This window comes from Chiloscyllium punctatum, chromosome 34 (genome assembly GCF_047496795.1).
Source record: "Chiloscyllium punctatum isolate Juve2018m chromosome 34, sChiPun1.3, whole genome shotgun sequence".
NCBI classification, from domain to species: Eukaryota; Metazoa; Chordata; class Chondrichthyes; order Orectolobiformes; family Hemiscylliidae; genus Chiloscyllium; species Chiloscyllium punctatum.
Window position 1 is genome coordinate 50,938,253 of NC_092772.1, and position 12,023 is coordinate 50,950,275.

The following is a 12,023-nucleotide window of genomic DNA, read 5'->3' on the forward strand; positions in this document are numbered from 1 at the left end:
CATCCCCAACATCATCTGATTGTGATTATGTTCCTGGCTTTCAGATCGAGTCAGTCTCTTGTGCCTTTGCTGGGCTTATTACGATATTATCTCTTGCCCAGGCCTGAGCTTGCTCGTGGTGTTGGCTTGAGAGATGGACCCTCCGTTCACACTGTGCTATCTACCCCTCCACATGCTTTTGTGAGCAGCAGAGACAGTGCTGCACGAGTGAAGCCATTAAGTGGCCCCATTTGTGAATTTTCTGCTACATTGCCCTTGCTCCGAGCAAAATACAATGATCCCTCTGCCTGAGTCATTACAGTGAACAGATTAACAGCCGCCTCTGATGAGCTTCTCCTCCACTGTAACCGCAATCTCCCATCCTTTCCTCACCAGCTTTGACTCTGCTGAACTTACTCTGGATTAGGACAGTTCAATGCACAGGGGGTGGTGTGTGCTTTGATGCAGAGAGTCATCTGAACATTTAACATCCACCCCACAACAGAACCATCTCTCTCTCTCTTTCTCTCTCTCTTTCTTTCTCTCTCTTTCTTTCTCTCTCTTTCTCTCTTTTTCTCTCTCTCTCTCTCTTTCTCTCTCTCTTGCTTTCTCTCTTTCTCTCTCTCTCTCTTGCTCTCTCTCTCTTTCTCTCTCTCCTCTCTCTCTTTCACTCTCTTTCTCTTTCTCTCTCTCTCTTGCTCTCTCTCTCTCTCTTTCTTTCTCTCCTCTCTCTCTTTCACTCTCTCTCTTTCACTTTCTCTCTTCTCTCTCTCTCTCTTTCTCTCTTTCTTTCTCTTTCTCTCTCTTGCTTTCTCTCTTTCTCTCTCTCTCTTGCTCTCTCTCTTTCTTTCCCTCTCTCCTCTCTTTCACTCTCTTTCTCTTTCTCTCTCTCTCTTGCTCTCTCTCTCTCTCTTTCTCTCCTCTCTCTCTTTCACTCTCTCTCTTTCTCTTTCTCTCTTCTCTCTCTCGCTCTTTCTCTCTTTCTTTCTCTTTCTCTCTCTTGCTTTCTCTCTTTCTCTCTCTCTCTTGCTCTCTCTCTTTCTTTCCCTCTCTCCTCTCTCTCTTTCATTCTCTCTTTCTCTTTCTCTCTCTTCTCTCTCTCTCTCTTTCTCTCTGCAATCACACAAGCAGTTGAGACAAAGAGATCTAATTCAGTTAAAAGCGTTCTGTGTTGCCCTGGGCTCCTCATTTTTAACCAGTCTCTCTCTCTCTCTCCAAGTTCAGGAGTGGGCTGTTTGGGAAGCAGGGTGTGAGTCTCATCAACACAACCCACACCTCCATTCCGAATCCAATTCCAGGTTTTCTTTTTCCTCGTCAACTTATGCAAGGAGTCTGAAAGCGTGCATGCTGTTCCTCAGGCCGTTCTGCCCGTCTATTCCATGGCAGCCTCTTTCTAATTTATTCACAGGGACTTTGCTGAAACTGGCTGGACCCAGTATTTATCGCCCCCTATCCCGAGTTGCCCCCCTTGAGAAGGTGTCGGTGAGCTGCCTCCCTGACCCGCTGCAGTCCATGTGCTGTAGGGTAGACCCACAATGTCCCTGAGGGAGGGAATCCCAGGATTCTGACCCAGGAAGGAACGGCCGATAGATTTCCAAGTCGGGATGGTGAGGGGCTCAGAGGGGAACTTACGGGGAGAGGGGAGGGGTGGGGGGGTGGTGATCCCATGTACCTGCTGCCCCTTGTCCTTCTCGATGGAAGTGGCCGTGGGTTTGGAAGGTGCTGCCTGAGAGTTTTTGGTGAGTTTCTGCAGTGGGTCTTGTAGCTGGTACACACTGCAGTTACTGAGGGTCAGTGGGGGGAGGGAGGGAGGGGATGGTACACACTGCAGTTACTGAGGGTCGGTGGGGGGGAGGGAGGGGATGGTACACACTGCAGTTACTGAGGGTCGGTGGGGGGGGGAGGGACGGGATGGTACACACTGCTGTTACTGAGGGTCGGTGGGGGGGAGGGAGGGGATGGTACACACTGCAGTTACTGAGGGTCGGTGGGGGAGAGAGGGGATGGTACACACTGCAATTACTGAGGGTGGGGGGAGGGAGGGGATGGTACACACTGCTGTTACTGAGGGTCGGTGGGGGGAGGGAGGGGATGGTACACACTGCAGTTACTGAGGGTCAGTGGGGGGAGGGAGGGGATGGTACACACTGCTGTTACTGAGGGTCGGTGGGGGGGAGGGAGGGGATGGTACACACTGCTGTTACTGAGGGTGGGGGGAGGGAGGGGATGGTACACACTGCAGTTACTGAGGGTCGGTGGGGGGAGGGAGGGGATGGTACACACTGCAATTACTGAGGGTCGGTGGGGGGAGGGAGGGGATGGTATACACTGCAGTTACTGAGGGTCGGTGGGGGGGGGAGGGAGGGGATGGTACACACTGCAATTACTGAGGGTGGGGGGAGGGAGGGGATGGTACACACTGCAGTTACTGAGGGTCGGTGGGGGGAGGGAGGGGATGGTACACACTGCAGTTACTGAGGGTCGGTGGGGGGGAGGGAGGGGATGGTACACACTGCAATTACTGAGGGTGGGGGGAGGGAGGGGATGGTACACACTGCAATTACTGAGGGTGGGGGGAGGGAGGGGATGGTACACACTGCTGTTACTGAGGGTCGGTAGGGGGAGGGAGGGGATGGTACACACTGCAGTTACTGAGGGTCGGTGGGGGGGGAGGGACGGGATGGTACACACTGCTGTTACTGAGGGTCGGTGGGGGGGAGGGAGGGGATGGTACACACTGCTGTTACTGAGGGTGGGGGGAGGGAGGGGATGGTACACACTGCAGTTACTGAGGGTCGGTGGGGGGAGGGAGGGGATGGTACACACTGCAATTACTGAGGGTCGGTGGGGGGAGGGAGGGGATGGTATACACTGCAGTTACTGAGGGTCGGTGGGGGGGGGGAGGGAGGGGATGGTACACACTGCAGTTACTGAGGGTCGGTGGGGGGAGGGAGGGGATGGTACACACTGCAGTTACTGAGGGTCGGTGGGGGGAGGGAGGGGATGGTACACACTGCAGTTACTGAGGGTCGGTGGGGGGAGGGAGGGGATGGTACACACTGCAATTACTGAGGGTGGGGGGAGGGAGGGGATGGTACACACTGCAGTTACTGAGGGTCGGTGGGGGGAGGGAGGGGATGGTACACACTGCAATTACTGAGGGTCGGTGGGGGGAGGGAGGGGATGGTACACACTGCAGTTACTGAGGGTCGGTGGGGGGGAGGGAGGGGATGGTACACACGGCAGTTACTGAGGGTCGGTGGGGGGAGGGAGGGGATGGTACACACTGCAGTTACTGAGGGTCGGTGGGGGGAGGGAGGGGATGGTACACACTGCTGTTACTGAGGGTCGGTGGGGGGAGGGAGGGGATGGTACACACTGCAGTTACTGAGGGTCGGTGGGGGGGGGAGGGGATGGTACACACTGCAGTTACTGAGGGTCGGGGGGGGGGGGGGGAGGGAGGGGATGGTACACACTGCTGTTACTGAGGGTCGGTGGGGGAGGGAGGGAGGGGATGATACACACTGCAGTTACTGAGGGTCGGTGGGGGGGAGGGAGGGGATGGTACACACTGCAGTTACTGAGGGTCGGTGGGGGGAGGGAGGGGATGGTACACACTGCTGTTACTGAGGGTCGGTGGGGGGGGGAGGGGATGGTACACACTGCAGTTACTGAGGGTCGGTGGGGGGAGGGAGGGGATGGTACACACTGCAGTTACTGAGGGTCGGTGAGGGGGAGGGAGGGGATGGTACACACTGCTGTTACTGAGGGTCGGTGGGGGGAGGGAGGGGATGGTACACACTGCTGTTACTGAGGGTCGGTGGGGGGAGGGAGGGGATGGTACACACTGCAGTTACTGAGGGTCGGTGGGGGAGGGAGGGGATGGTACACACTGCTGTTACTGAGGGTCGGTGGGGGGAGGGTGGGGATGGTACACACTGCTGTTACTGAGGGTCGGTGGGGGGAGGGAGGGGATGGTACACACTGCAGTTACTGAGGGTTGGTGGGGGGAGGGAGGGGATGGTACACACTGCAGTTACTGAGGGTCGGTGGGGGGAGGGAGGGGATGGTACACACTGCAGTTACTGAGGGTTGGTGGGGGGAGGGAGGGGATGGTACACACTGCAGTTACTGAGGGTCGGTGGGGGAGGGAGGGGATGGTACACACTGCTGTTACTGAGGGTCGGTGGGGGGGGAGGGAGGGGATGGTACACACTGCTGTTACTGAGGGTCGGTGGGGGGGAGGGAGGGGATGGTACACACTGCTGTTACTGAGGGTCGGTGGGGGGGAGGGAGGGAGGGGATGTTTGTGGGTGTGGGGGCTGCTTTGTCCCTGGATGGTGTGGAGCTTCTCGAGTGTTGTTGGAGCTGCCCCCATCTAGGGGCAAGTGGGGAGTATTCCCTCACCCTCCTGCCTTGGGCCTTGCCGATGGTGGGACAGGCTTTGGGGGGGAGTCAGGAGGGGAGTTACTCGCTGCAGGATTCCCAGCCTTGGAGAATAGGATGGAGAACAAAATTAGGCTTTTCCTCTTCGAAGACAGATTGCCCCTTGGCAGAACAGGTTTTCGATTCTTGTTTCAATGGGATGTGTTGACAGATGGTTGAAGATTGATGTGCGAACAAATTGCTAATAAACACGAAGGAGCTGAAATGAGTTGGTTATTAAAACAATTTGCTGCTTTTCCTCAGTTATGAAATCAGGGAGGCACAGTTCAGTTTAATTGAATAAATAGCGCTGCTTGATCGACAGTCAGCACTCCTCGTCTCTCTCTCTCGGTAACATGTCCCAGGTGCTGCTGTTACGGGGACAGGGGTGCTCCATGGAGATGATACAGAGCTGGGCTGGTGCTCATCTGACGAGATAAAATATCCTCATAAACGCATGGAAAATACCTCCAACAGATTCTCATCCCATTCACTGCCCCACAATCCCAATGCATCAAATACCTTCCCATTCACTCCCCCACAATCCCAATGGATCAAACCCCTTCCCATTCACTCCCCCACAATCCCAATGGATCAAACACCTTCCCATTCACTTCCCCACAATCCCAATGCATCAAAAACCTTTCCAGTCATTCCCCCACAATCCCAATGGATCAAATACCTTCCCATTCACTTCCCCACAATCCCAATGGATCAAACACCTTTCCAGTCATTTCCCCACAATCCCAATGGATCAAACACCTTCCCATTCACTCCCCCACAATCCCAATGGATCAAAACCCCTTCCCATTCACTCCCCCACAATCCCAATGGATCAAACACCTTCCCATTCATTCCCCCACAATCCCAAAGGATCCAAACCCCTTCCCATTCACTCCCCCACAATCCCAAAGGATCAAAACCCCTTCCCATTCACTCCTCCACAATCCCAAAGGATCCAAACCCCTTCCCATTCACTCCTCCACAATCCCAAAGGATCCAAACCCCTTCCCAGTCACTCCCCCACAATCCCAATGGATCAAACCCCTTCCCATTCATTTCCCCACAATCCCAAAGGATCTAAACGCCTTCCCATTCACTCCCCCACAATCCCAAAGGATCAAACCCCTTCCCATTCACTCCCCCACAATCCCAATGGATCAAATCCCTTCCCATTCACTTCCCTACAATCCCAATGGATCCAAACCCCTTCCCATTCACTCCCCCACAATCCCAATGGATCAAACCCCTTCCCATTCATTCCCACACAATCCCAAAGGATCCAAACCCCTTCCCATTCACTCCCCCACAATCCCAAAGGATCAAACCCCTTCCCATTCACTCCCCCACAATCCCAATGGATCAAATCCCTTCCCATTCACTTCCCTACAATCCCAATGGATCCAAACCCCTTCCCATTCACTCCTCCACAATCCCAAAGGATCCAAACCCCTTCCCATTCACTTCCCCACAATCCCAATGGATCAAACACCTTCCCATTCACTTCCCCACAATCCCAATGGATCCAAACCCCTTCCCATTCACTTCCCCACAATCCCAAAGGATCCAAACCCCTTCCCATTCACTTCCCCACAATCCCAAAGGATCCAAACCCCTTCCCATTCACTTCCCTACAATCCCAATGGATCCAAACCCCTTCCCATTCACTCCTCCACAATCCCAAAGGATCCAAACCCCTTCCCATTCACTTTCCCACAATCCCTATGGATCAAATCCCTTCCCATTCACTTCCCTACAATCCCAATGGATCCAAACCCCTTCCCATTCACTCCTCCACAATCCCAAAGGATCCAAACCCCTTCCCATTCACTTCCCCACAATCCCAATGGATCCAAACCCCTTCCCATTCACTTCCCCACAATCCCAATGGATCCAACCCCCTCCACACTCACTTGCACTCCACACCAGCCCAAAAGATCAACCCCTTCCCATTCACTCCTAGTGGACACAATCCCAGTGGATCAAACCCTTGTCCCTTCACTGCCATTGGACCAATATCCCAATGGACCTAAATCCCTTCCCACTGTCTCCACCTGGACAAAATCCCGATGGATCAGATTCCATCCCAGTGAAGGTGCCTGGTTTCTCGGCTCCAGCTGAGGTGAGGAGGAGCAAGGAGGACGATGTGATCTCCTTCCCCTCTTCGGGGTGGCCCTGAAGACCGGGAGGGCTGGATCGGTGGGAACTGGTTAATAGGGCGATGGCAGGATTGCGTTCACGATCTGACCCAGGGGGATTCTGCTATTAGCCTGAACGCTCCAGATTACATCAAAAGTTTATCTCCTGACTGTTCTCCCGAGTACTGCCGCAATCTGAGAAACCTTTTAGTTCATCGATTCAAAAGCACATCTAATCTATTTTCCAAGATAAAACAATACTCACGAGCTTTCCGCTCTCCTGGAACAGCTAACACTCAGAGTCACTGCTTTTCAAATCAGCTTAACCAATGATTTCAGACCTTGGGCACACTCAATAACTTCAAATAAACGTCAATGTTGAACATCTGATACATGCACTGAACCTGTTAATAAGGACCCCATCAAACACACCCAGCACGGGGTTAGACCCAGAGTAAAGCTCTCTCTACACTGTCCCCCCATCAAACACACCCAGCACAGGCTTAGACCCAGAGTAAAGCTCTCTCTACACTGTCCCCCCCATCAAACACGCCCAGCACGGGGTTAGACCCAGAGTAAAGCTCCCTCTACACTGTTCCCCCCCCATCAAACACACCCAGCACGGGGTTAGACCCAGAGTAAAGCTCCCTCTACACTGTCCCCCCATCAAACACACCCAGCACGGGGTTAGACCCAGAGTAAAGCTCCCTCTACACTGTCCCCCCATCAAACACACCCAGCACGGGGTTAGACCCAGAGTAAAGCTCCCTCTACACTGTCCCACCATCAAACACACCCAGCACGGGGTTAGACCCAGAGTAAAGCTCCCTCTACACTGTCCCCCCATCAAACACACCCAGCACGGGGTTAGACCCAGAGTAAAGCTCCCTCTACACTGTCCCACCATCAAACACACCCAGCACGGGGTTAGACCCAGATTAAAGCTCCCTCTACATTGTCCCACCATCAACCACTCCCAGGGACAGGGACAGCATGGGGTTAGACCCAGAGTAAAGCTCCCTCTATACTGTCCCCCCATCAAACACACCCAGCACAGGGTTAGACCCAGAGTAAAGCTTCCTCTACACTGTCCCCCCATCAAACACACCCAGCACGGGGTTAGACTCAGAGTAAAGCTCCCTCTACACTGTCCCCCCATCAAACACACCCAGCACGGGGTTAGACTCAGAGTAAAGCTCCCTCTACACTGTCCCCCCATCAAAAACACCCAGCACAGGGTTAGACCCAGAGTAAAGCTCCCTCTACACTGTCCCACCATCAAACACACCCAGCACGGGGTTAGACCCAGAGTAAAGCTCCCTCTACATTGTCCCACCATCAACCACTCCCAGGGACAGGGACAGCATGGGGTTAGACCCAGAGTAAAGCTCCCTCTATACTGTCCCCCCATCAAACACACCCAGCACAGGGTTAGACCCAGAGTAAAGCTCCCTCTACACTGTCCCCCCATCAAACACACCCAGCACGGGGTTAGACTCAGAGTAAAGCTCCCTCTACACTGTCCCCCCATCAAACACACCCAGCACAGGGTTAGACCCAGAGTAAAACTCCCTCTACACTGTCCCCCCATCAAACACACCCAGCACGGGGTTAGACCCAGAGTAAAGCTCCCTCTACACTGTCCCCCATCAAACACACCCAGCACGGGGTTAGACCCAGAGTAAAGCTCCCTCTACACTGTCCCCCCATCAAACACACCCAGCACGGGGTTAGACCCAGAGTAAAGCTCCCTCTACCCTGTCCCCCCATCAAACACAGCCAGTACAGGGATAGCACAGGGTCTGATACAGAGTAAAGTTCACTCTACACTCTGTCTCCATGAACCACTCCCAGGACAGGGACAGCACGGGGTTAGACACTGAGTAAATGTTTCTCTACACTGTCCCCACCATCAAACACACCCAGCACGTGGTTAGATACAGAGTAAAACTCTCTCTACATTGTCCCCCCATCAAACACGCACAGCATGGGGTTCGATGCTGAGTAAAGCTCCCTCTACACTGTCCCCCCATCAAACACTCCCAGGGCAGGGACAACACAAGGTTAGATACAGAGTAAAGCTTCCTCTACACTGTCCCCCCATCAAACACTCCCAGGGCAGGGACAACACAAGGTTAGATACAGAGTAAAGCTCCTTCTACACTGTCCCCCCATCAAACACTCCCAGGGCAGGGACAACACAAGGTTAGATACAGAGTAAAGCTCCTTCTACACTGTCCCCCCATCAAACACTCCCAGGGCAGGGACAACACAAGGTTAGATACAGAGTAAAGCTCCCTCTATGTGGTTCTCCATCAAACACTGTCTGTTTTTGTCCGATGGCTGGACGGCTGGTTTGTGTGATGGACTGGGCTATGTTCACAACTCTCTGCAGTTTCTGTGTCACAAACACTGTGCTGTTCTTTTCATCCAGTCTGGTCAAGTACAGGAGGTGGATGGTCAGGTTACAGCTGTACAGGACATTGGTGAGGCCACTGTTGGAATATCGCGTGTAATTCTGGTCCCCCTTGCTACAGGAAGGAGGTTGTGAAATTTGAAAGGGTTCAGAAAAGATTTACAAGGAGGTTGGAGGGTCTGAGCTACAGGGAGAGGCTGAACAGGCTGGGGCTGTTTTCCCTGGAGCGTTAGAGGCTGAGGGGTGACCTTATAGAGGTTTATAAAATCATGAGGGGCATGGATAGGGTAAATAGTCTTTTCCCTGGGGTGGGGGAGTCCAGGACTAGAGGGGCATAGGTTTAGGGTGAGAGGGGAAAGATATAAAAGGGACCTAAGGGGCAACTTTTTCACCCAGAGGGTGGTACGTGTATGGAATGAGCTGCCAGAGGATGTGGTGGAGGCTGGTACAATGACAGCATTTAAAAGGCATCTGGATGGGGACATGAATAGGAAGGGGTTTGGAGGGATATGGGTCAAGTGCTGGCAGGTGGGACTAGATTGGGTTGGGATATCTGGGTCAGCATGGACAGGTCGGGCCGAAGGGTCTGTTTCCGTGCTGTCCATCTCTCTGACTCTCTGAGTGTAATTGCTGACAAATGGGACGAGATTAATTTCAGTCCCCGGTCAGCACGGACAGGGTTGGGCCGAAGGGTCTGCCTCTGTGCCGTCCATCTCCACCAGTCAGTCTGCGAGGGGAAATCCATCTCCCTTCTCCAGCCTGGCCCACACGTGACTCCCAACCCAGAGCCCTGCCGCCCTCGATCCCAAGACTGGGATCCCCATAATCCCATGGGCGAGTGGAGGTAGAGGCTGGGCTGGAAGTGGTGCTCCCCGCTCGGGTTTGTTCGAAGCCCTTTGGTCCCCTATCTGAGCCCTCCCCACCCCCCCCACCTCCGCCACATTTGGGTAACCCTGAGGTGGGTGCAGCTTTGCGGGTCCTCTCTATCCCCCAGGCCTCTCGTGCTGCGGTAGCGCATCAGCTTCCGAAAATGCTTGGGCCTTGCAATGGATCATCACCTCACCAGCTTAGTCATCAGCTCAGGAATGTTCGGCATGTGTTTGAAAACAGACGGTGGGATAAACAATCCAGGAGGCACCAGTTACTGGGCCCTCAGACCCTCACTCCCAGATTGTTCTGGCAATGATTAAGGAGCTTTCGATTGGATTGCTCTGTCCTCCTGTTTCTGAGCTGACCTGGCGCTGGGACACATCCGACGGCCTCCCTATCTGTGCTCCCACTCGCTGGCAGATATTTGATGACCACCCTCCCCCCCCCCAACCCCCACCCCCCTTCGGTGATACCGACAGCTCCTTCACTGGGAGCAGCAATCAGGCCATTCAGCCCGTCGTGTCTGCTTCCTCATTCAACGGCTGACCCGATCACCCCCAACTCCATCCAAGAAAGTGAGGGCTGCGGACGTTGGAGAATCAGAGTCGAGAGGGGGGTGGGTGCTGGAAAAGCACAGCGTCCGAGGAGCAGGAGAGTCAGCGTTTCAGGCATCAGTCATTCCTGATGAAGGGCTTACGCCCAAAATGTCGATTCTCCTGCTCCTCGGATGCGGTCTGACCAGCTGTGCTCTTCCAGCACCACGCGTTTTGACTTCTACTCAGAGAGTCATAGAGATACACTGGATGGAAACAGACCCTTCGGCCCAACCCGTCCATGCTACCTCAGATATCCCAACCTAATCTAGTCTCATTTCCATCACCACCCGGCCCATATCCCCCCAAACCCCTTCCTATTCATGTCCCCATCCAGATGCCTTTTAAATGCTGTCATTGTACCAGCCTCCACCACATCCTCTGGCAGCTCATTCCATACACGCACCACCCTCTGGGTGAAAAAGTTGCCCCTTAGGTCCCTTTTATATCTTTCCCCTCTCACCCTAAACCTATGCCCCTCTAGTTCCGGACTCCCCAACCCCAGGGAAAAGACCTTGTCTATTTACCCTATCCATGTCCCTCATGATTTTATAAACCTCTATAAGGTCACCCCTCAGCCTCCGACGCTCCAGGGAAAACAGCCCCAGCCTGTTCAGCCTCTCCCTGTAGCTCAGACCCTCCAACCCTGGCAACATCCTTGTAAATCTTTTCTGAACTCTTCCAAGTTTCACAACATCCTTCCTGTAGCAAGGGGGACCAGAATTGCACACAATATTCCAACAGTGGCCTAACCAATGTCCTGTACAGCCGCAACATGACCTCCCAACTCCTGTACTCAATACTCTGACCAATAAATGAAAGCATACCAAACGCTGCCTTCACTATCCTGCCTTTTCACCTGAACCCTCCATCCCCCTCTCACTGGTTAAAAACCAATCTAAGCCTACAATGTACTGAATAGCCAAACCTTGACAGCTCTCTGTGGTGCAAAATTCCACAGATTTTTCCAGAAGGGATGAAATTTCTTCTCATCCCTCGGTCTACAACAGGAGTCCACATACTCTGAGATAATAATGGTCGGGCCTGAGATTCTCCGAGACAAGGGAAAACAACCTCTCCACATCACCCATCTGAAGACGACCTCCGGATCTTGAATATTTCAGTAAGGTGGTCTTGGATTTATCCAAACACCAAAGAGTTCAGGTCCAATTGACCCAACCACTCCTTGGAAGAAGGTTTACCCAGGAACACGATCAGGCCGAACAGAACTCGATAGGATTGCTTCCAATGTCAGGCTATTGTTCCACAGATAAAGGTTTCCAAATTCCTCACGGTATTCCAGCCAGGCTCTGACTGAGATCTTAAATGGATTCAGCAAATGTACTACAGTGAGGGGTGTGGGGTATATCAGAGTGTTACAGTAAGGGGTGTGGGGTATATCAGAGTGTTACAGTGAGGGGAGTGGGGTATATCAGTGAGTTACAGTAAGGGGTGTGGGGTATATCAGAGTGTTACAGTGAGGGGAGTGGGGTATATCAGTGAGTTACAGTAAGGGGTGTGGGGTACATCAGTGTGTTACAGTGAGGGGTATGGGGTATATCAGAGTGTGTTACAGTGAGGGGTGTGGGGTATATCAGTGTG